Here is an 8,679-nt window from a genome sequence, read left to right as displayed (position 1 = left end):
AAGTCTGAGAAATAGGATAACAATCTCGACGATTATACGTGCCAAATTTTCGAAGTGAGGTGGTAGTGCATACCCTGACCTATGACCAAGTGAGAGGACAACCAGATTTTGGCAGGACATACAAGCAACTGCAATAATGAATTAAATATAAAAAGCCAAACGCAACTGCAAAGCAAATTTTAATATTGCAGCTAAAGCCGTCTGAATTTATAAAACCGGAATCTATACACTTGATGTAGAAACTGGCCGCACCAGTTCAAAAATGGTTCAAATGGCTCTGAGCACTATGGGACTTAACGTCTGAGGTCATCAGTCCCCAAGAACTTAGAACCAGTTAAACCTAACTAACCTAAGGACACCATGCCGAGGCAGGGTTCGAACCTGCGACCGTAGCGGTCGCGCGATTCCAGTCTGTAGCGCCTAGAACCGCTCGGCCACACCGGCCGGCACCAGTCCACCTGTCGCTCTACTTTCTTCCAGTGTACTAGCCATCAAAGAAAGAACCATTCACATATAGAGTACCATCAGAACGTCATTAACTGCAGTACTAAAAGGCTGTGGCATATCATCTTTTAATCACAAGCGAGTTCTGAAAACTAATGCCTCCGAATTTTTATGTGAAAGCTGTTAAGCTTTTGAAATTAATCAAACGCTTTTAACATTCTACAACTTTATTCTTAACGTCTACATATTTCCAGCCCTTTGCGGCTAGAGAGCTCCGAATTGTAGCGTGTAACATGGCGTTGTGTAGAGCAACTAAGTCGGTGCGTGTGAAACAGCGTTCTGTAATTGAGTTTCGAATTCGAAGAGTCAGTCGACACATGGCGCGCCCTGTCCGTCAGCATGAGAATCCCAGCTCACACACGAGCGCTATGACATCTGCAACAATCCGACGCCTGGGGTTCACTGCCATCGATCGTCCTCCTACAGTCCCAACTTCGCCCCATCCAATTTTCATCTATTTCCAGAACTTAAGGAGCACCTTCGAAGACGTATCTTTGATAGTAATGATGCTGTGCAAGCAGAAGTGAAGTCAGATATTCTATAGTTACGCCATCAACAAACTTTGCTCTTGTTGGGAGAAATGTGTTCGTCGTCAGGGAAACCATGTTGGGAAATAAATATGTAGAATAAAGATGTAGAATGTTAACAGCGGCTCAATAAATGATGAATGCAACCAACAGGTTGCGTAAAGATTACTGTAAGAAGGCTTGACCAGGTTTCCATACCATTAAGGGTATTTTCTTCAGAAGAAGCAGTCACATAATTCACGTGACGTTAGAATTGTAAGCATATATTATGAGCTAAGCTACTCCCCCCATGAACTATGGACCTTGCCATTGTTGGGGAGGCTTGCGTGCCTCAGTGATACAGATAGCCGTACCGTAGGTGCAACCACAGCGGAGGGGTATCTGTTGACAGGCCAGACAAATGTGTGGTTCCTGAAGAGGGACAGCAGCCTTTTTAGTAGTTGCATTTGCACCAGTCTGGAAGACTGACTCATCTGGCCTTGTAACACTAACCAAAACGGCCTTGCTATGCTGGTACTGCGAACGGCTGGAAAGCAATGGGAAACTATAGCCGTAATTTTTCCCGAGGGCATGCAGCTTTACTGTATGGTTAAATTATGATGGTGTCCTCTTGGGTAAAATATTCCGGAGGTAAAATAGTCTCCCAACAGGATCTCCAGGCGGGGACTACTCAGGAGGACGTTGTTACCAGGAGAAAGAAAAGTGGCGTTCTACGGATCGGAGCGTGGAATGTCAGATCCCTTAATTGGGTAGATAGGTTAGAAAATTTAAAAAGGGAAACGGATAGATTAAAGTTACATATAGCTGAAATTAGTGAAATTCGGTGGCAGGAGGAACGAGACTTCTGGTCAGGTGATTTTTTTTTTTTTTTTGGTCATCAGTCTACTGACTGGTTTGATGCGGCCCGCCACGAATTCCTTTCCAGTGCTAACCTCTTCATCTCAGAGTAGCACTTGCAACCTACGTCCTCAATTATTTGCTTGACGTATTCCAATCTCTGTCTTCCTCTACAGTTTTTGCCCTCTACAGCTCCCTCTAGTACCATGGAAGTCATTCCCTCATGTCTTAGCAGATGTCCTATCATCCTGTCCCTTCTCCTTATCAGTGTTTTCGACATATTCCTTTCCTCTCCGATTCTGCGTAGAACCTCCTCATTCCTTACCTTATCAGTCCACCTAATTTTCAACATTCGTCTATAGCACCACATCTCAAATGCTTAGACTTTCTTCTGTTCCGGTTTTCCCACAGTCCATGTTTCACTACCATACAATGCTGTACTCCAGACGTACATCCTCAGAAATTTCTTCCTCAAATTAAGGCCGGTATTTGATATTAGTAGACTTCTCTTGGCCAGAAATGCCTTTTTTGCCATAGCGAGTCTGCTTTTGATGTCCTCCTTGCTCCGTCCGTCATTGGTTATTTTACTGCCTAGGTAGTAGAATTCCTTAACTTCATTGACTTTGTGACCATTAATCCTGATGTTAAGTTTCTCGCTGTTTTCATTTCTAATACTTATCATTACCTTCGTCTTTCTCCGATTTACTCTCAAACCATGCTGTGTACTCATTAGACTGTTCATTCCGTTCAGCAGATCATTTAATTCTTCTTCACTTTCACTCAGGATAGCAATGTCATCAGCGAATCGTATCATTGATATCCTTTCACCTTGTATTTTTATTCCACTCCTGAACCTTTCTTTTATTTCCATCATTGCTTCCTCGACGTACAGATTGAAGAGTAGGGGCGAAAGGCTACAGTCTTGTCTTACACCCTTCTTAATACGAGCACTTCGTTCTTGATCGTCCACTCTTCTTATTCCCTCTTGGTTGTTGTACATATTGTATATGACCCGTCTCTCCCTATAGCTTACCCCTACTTTTTTCAGAATCTCGAACAGCTTGCACCATTTTATACTGTCGAACGCTTTTTCCAGGTCGACAAATCCTATGAAAGCGTCTTGATTTTTCTTTAGCCTTGCTTCCATTATTAGCCGTAACGTCAGAATTGCCTCTCTCGTCCCTTTACTTTTCCTAAAGCCAAACTGATCGTCACCTAGCGCATTCTCAATTTTCTTTTCCATTCTTCTGCATATTATTCTTGTAAGCAGCTTCGATGCATGAGCTGTTAAGCTGATTGTGCGATAATTCTCACACTTGTCAGCTCTTGCCGTCTTCGGAATTGTGTGGATGATGCTTTTCCGAAAGGCAGATGGTATGTCGCCAGACTCATATATTCTACACACCAACGTGAATAGTCGTTTTGTTGCCACTTCCCCCAATGATTTTAGAAATTCTGATGGAATGTTATCTATCCCTTCTGCCTTATTTGACCGTAAGTCCTCCAAAGCTCTTTTAAATTCCGATTCTAATACTGGATCCCCTGTCTCTTCTAAATCGACTCCTGTTTCTTCTTCTATCACATCAGACAAATCTTCACCCTGATAGAGGCTTTCAATGTATTCTTTCCACCTATCTGCTCTCTCCTCTGCATTTAACAGTGGAATTCCCGTAGCGCTCTTAATGTTACCACCGTTGCTTTTAATGTCACCAAAGGTTGTTTTGACTTTCCTGTATGCTGAGTCTGTCCTTCCGACAGTCATATCATTTCGATGTCTTCACATTTTTCCTGCAGCCATTTCGTCTTAGCTTCCCTGCAATTCCTATTTATTTCATTCCTCAGCGACTTGTATTTCTGTATTCCTGATTTTCCCGGAACATGTTTGTACCTCCTCCTTTCATCAATCAACTGAAGTATTTCTTCTGTTACCCATGGTTTCTTCGCAGCTACCTTCTTTGTACCTATGTTTTCCTTCCCAACTTCTGTGATGGCCCTTTTTAGAGATGTCCATTCCTCTTCAACTGTACTGCCTACTGTGCTATTCCTTATTGCTGTATCTATAGCGTTAGAGAACTTCAAACGTATCTCGTCATTCCTTAGTACTTCCGTATCCCACTTCTTTGCGTATTGATTCTTCCTGACTAATGTCTTGAACTTCAGCCTACTCTTCATCACTACTATAATGTGATCTGAGTCTATATCTGCTCCTGGGTACGCCTTACAATCCAGTATCTGATTTCGGAATCTCTGTCTGACCATGATGTAATCTAATTGAAATCTTCCCGTATCTCCCGGCCTTTTCCAAGTATACCTCCTCCTCTTGTGATTCTTGAACAGGGTATTTGCTATTACTAGCTGAAACTTGTTACAGAACTCAATTAGTCTTTCTCCTCTTCTATTCCTTGTCCCAAGCCCATATTCTCCTATAACCTTTTCTTCTACTCCTTCCCCTACAACTACATTCCAGTCGCCCATGACTATTAGATTTTCGTCCCCCTTTACATACTGCATTACCCTTTCAATATCCTCATACACTTTCTCTATCTGCTCATCTTCAGGTGAATACAAGGTTATAAATACAAAATCAAATAGAGGTAGTGCAGGAGTAGGTTTAATAATGCATAAAAAAAGGAATGCGGGTAAGCTACTACAAACAGCATAGTGAACGCATTATTGTGGCCAAGATAGATACGAAGCCCACGCCTACCACAATAGTACAAGTTTATATGTCAATTAGCTCCGCAGATTACGAAGAGATTGATGAAATGTATGATGAGATAAAAGAAATTATTCAGATAGCGAAGGGGGACGAAAATTTAATAGTCATGGGTGAGTGGAATTCGATAGTAGGAAAAGGAAGAGAAGTAAACGTAGTAGGTAAGGAATGAAGGAAGAAGCCGCCTGGTAGAATTTTGCAGAGAGCGTAACTTAATCATAGCTAACACTTGGTTCAAGAATCATGACAGAAGGTTGTATAAATCGAAGAGGCCTGGAGATACTGGAAGCTTTCAGATAGATTATACTCGTGTAATGGAAAGACAGAGATTTAGGAACCGTGCTTTAAACTGTAAGACATTTCCAGGTTCAGATGTGGACACTGCCACAATCTATTCGTTATGAACTGTAGATTAAGACTGAAGAAACTGCAAAAAGCTGGTAATTTAAGGAGATGGGACCTGGATAAACTGACAGAATCTGAAGTTTCAGGGAAAGCATTAGAGAACGATTGACAAGAATCGGGGAAAGAAATACGGTAGAAGAAGAATGGATATGTTTGGAAGATGAAGTAGTGAAGGCAGCGGAGGTTCAAGAAGGCAAAAAGACGAGGCCTAGTAGAAGTCCTTGGGTAATAGAAGATATACTGAATTTAACTGATGAAAGGAGGAAATATAAAAGATGTAGTAAATGAAGCAGACAAAACGGAATACAAACGTCGGATATATGAGATCGTCAGGAAGTGCCAAATGGGTAAGCAGTGTTGACTAGAGGACAAATGTAAGGATGTAGAAGCATATATCATTAGGGATAAGATAGATAATGCATACAGGAAAATTAAAGAGACCTTTGGAGAAAAGAGAACCACTTTTGTGAATATCAAGTGTTCGGATGGAAACCCAGTTCTAAGCAAAGAAGGGAAAGCAGAAAGGTGCAAGGCGTAGATAGAGGGTCTATACAAGGGCAAATGACCTGGAAAAGCAGTCGAACGGAATGGACAGTGTCTTGAAAGGAGGATATAAGATGAACATCAACAAAAGCAAAACGAGGATAATGGAATGTAGTCGAATTAAATCGGGCGATGCTGAGGGGATTTGATTAGGAAATGAGACACTTAAAGCAGTTAATAAGTTTTGCTATTTGGGGAGCAAAATAACTGATGATGGTCGAAGTAGGGAGGATATAAAATGTAGACTGGCAATGGCAAGGAAAGCGTTTCTGAAGAAGAGTAATTTGTTAAAATCGAGTATAGATTTAAGTGTCAGGAAGTCGTTTTTGAAAGTATTAGTGTGGAGTTTAGCCATATGTGGAAGTGAACTGTGGACCTTAAATAGTTTAGACAAGAAGAGAATAGAAGCTTTTGGAATGTGGTGGTACAGAAGAATGCTAAAGATTAGATTGGTAGATCACATAACTAATAAGGAGGTATTGAATGAAATTGGGGAAAAGAGAAATTTGTGGCTTAACTTGATTAGAAGAAGGGATCGGTTGGTAGGAAATGTTCTGAGGCATTAATGGATCACCAGTTTAGTTTTCGAGGGCAGCGTGGAGCCTAAAAATCGTAGAGAGAGACCAAGAGATTAATGCCCTAAGTAGATTCAGAAGTATGTAGGTTGCAGTAGGTACTGGGAGATGAAGATATTTGAACAGGATACAGTAGCATGGATAGCTGCATCAAACCAGTCTCTGGACTGGAGACTACAACAACAATAACAACCGCAAGGTACTCAAGTCTTACAGCAGAAATGGCGGATAAAGTAGCTTCTGCTGTTTGACTTGGGCGTCTTAACTCGTAATGTTTGCTTAAAATTCTAACATAATGTAATTTATGCGAGTTTAGTTTTTCTAAAGAAGGTACCATTAGTGTTTGCTGTTGCTGTCAGCCACGTTCAAAATAATTGATAACGTCCGTTTCATTTAAGAAAACCATAACAGTTTTCACATAAAAATTTGGAGGCGTTACTTTTCGGCCCGCTCTCGTGATATGTTGACTGAAATTTTGACATCGGAAATGTCAACAAGCCACAGAATAAAAATAAAAATTACTAACAATAACGTATAGATAGTTGTCCATTCTCGCAAGAAACACATGAAATACCGCGCTAAAAAAGAAAAAAAGAAAAAAGAGCTACCTAGAAGTGTGGAAGAGAATAATACTGCTGGTTTGTAGGTGTCTCCAAGTACTCAGCATTTTGGTTTTGGAAGGCCTGCATGTTGTTTTATGTTATGTTATGTTAACCGGGGACCTAGAAACGACGGAGAGGCTCCGTCCGCGCCGCAGCCGCAGTGGTCCCGCAACCCCACAACGACTACCTCAGTCCACTTCACCCCTCCGCCGCCCCACACCAAACCCAGTGTTATTGTGCGGTTCGGCCCCCGGCGGACCCCTCAGGGAAAGTCTCACACCAGACGAGTAGAGTAATGGTGGTGTAGGCATACGTGGAGGACTTGTTTGCGCAGCAATCGCCGACATAGTGTAGCTGAGGCGGAATAAAGGGAACCAGCCCGCATTCGCCGAGGCAGATGGAAAACCGCCTAAAAACCATCCACAGATTGGCCGGTTCACCGGGCCTCGACGCAAATCCGCCGGACGGATTCGTGCTGGGGACCAGCGCTCCTTCGCGCCCGGAAAGCCGTGAGTTAGACCGCACGGCCAACCGGGCGGGCTACACCTGCATACTCGTTGTCGGCGAGGCGGCGATAGCCTCAGCATTTGCGGGGGCCTTCATCATCGCTGTCGGTGATAGCCTCGTCGATACTGCGTACCGGAACTGAGAGGAGGCTATGGATGTGTTAATTACAACAGCAGCACCGTGATACGTGCCAGCGTGAAGGATATGAGAAGGTCGCGAGAAGAACAGCAAACAGTGGCCGTAAAGCATATTTTCGAGCTCAGGTTCTTCGCGGACGACGGAGGATCAAAACCGATAGCAGCGTTGTTGCAGAGGATCACGTAGCAATCAGTACGAGGAGGAAAAGTTCCGCGTAGCTCTGTTTATCTCTCAGTGATACCGGAATATTCTTTTCGACATTCTGATTCCGCCACCTGTAGCAATAATGCGAAAAACATTTCCTTTATACAGCACAAAATAAACGTCATTCAGAGTTTCTTCGCCTATTCTCTCAGTACCTTCTCATCTACAACCCTATCGTTCCATTTAATTTTAAATAATCTCTTACAGGACCAAATTCAAAAATTTTTCAGTTTCTTCACATGTACGCTCTATTCATGAACAGGCTGTATCATAATTAATGGCGTAAACGCAAACGGGTGAAATTACACGATACTAGCAGCAAAAAAGTAAACATAGGGTCGAAAATGCAACCCTTAAGTGCTACGAACAATTTTTCATCTTTGATACTGTGGAGCAAATTTCTTGTAGTGCAAGTTTTTTTCTTTCATATTTTGGGTAGTATGAACCAAAATAAGAAAGAAAAATGTCCAGCAAACGTGTGCTCTAAAACGCATACCTTAAAAATTACGAGCACCTGATTATTAGAAGAGTTGTGTTTCAAAGTAGCAAAGATGAACAAGTGCTCATAGCTCTTATGGAATGCATTTTAAGGCACACGTTTACTGGACTGTTTGTTTTTCTTATTTTGGTCCATACTACCAGTTCCCAAAATATGGAAAGCAAAGAACTTGCAGTACAAGAGATTTGTTTCACAGTATCGAAAATGAAAAATTGCTCGTAGCTCTTAAGGTATACATTTTCGACCCTATGTTTACTGAGACTTTTTTGCTTCTAGTATCGTGTACTTTGCATTGTATGCGCTTACGCCATTAATTATGATACACCCTGTATATCAATGTAATCCAGATGTGCTGTTGCAACATCGTTTTCATCAATTCCGCAAATACACGGCGTTCCAAAAATATTAATCATATTTCACAGAACTGCATGTTTTACATATACGAAGACTACATAGTGGCAGCTGCTTCGTTCGCGTCAGTAAAGGCCGGCACAGATTTACTGGTTTATTTTTTGTTTTTATTTTTGTTTTTCTTTAACTCTTTCCGTACTCTTCACTCTAATTAAGGCCACAGAAGCATGGTCTTTCGCGAAAGTACTTCTCACCAAAAAATAATTCTCAT

This window comes from Schistocerca piceifrons, chromosome 8 (assembly GCF_021461385.2).
Source record: "Schistocerca piceifrons isolate TAMUIC-IGC-003096 chromosome 8, iqSchPice1.1, whole genome shotgun sequence".
Classification (NCBI taxonomy): Eukaryota; Metazoa; Arthropoda; class Insecta; order Orthoptera; family Acrididae; genus Schistocerca; species Schistocerca piceifrons.
Note: the sequence above shows the minus strand (reverse complement) of the source record.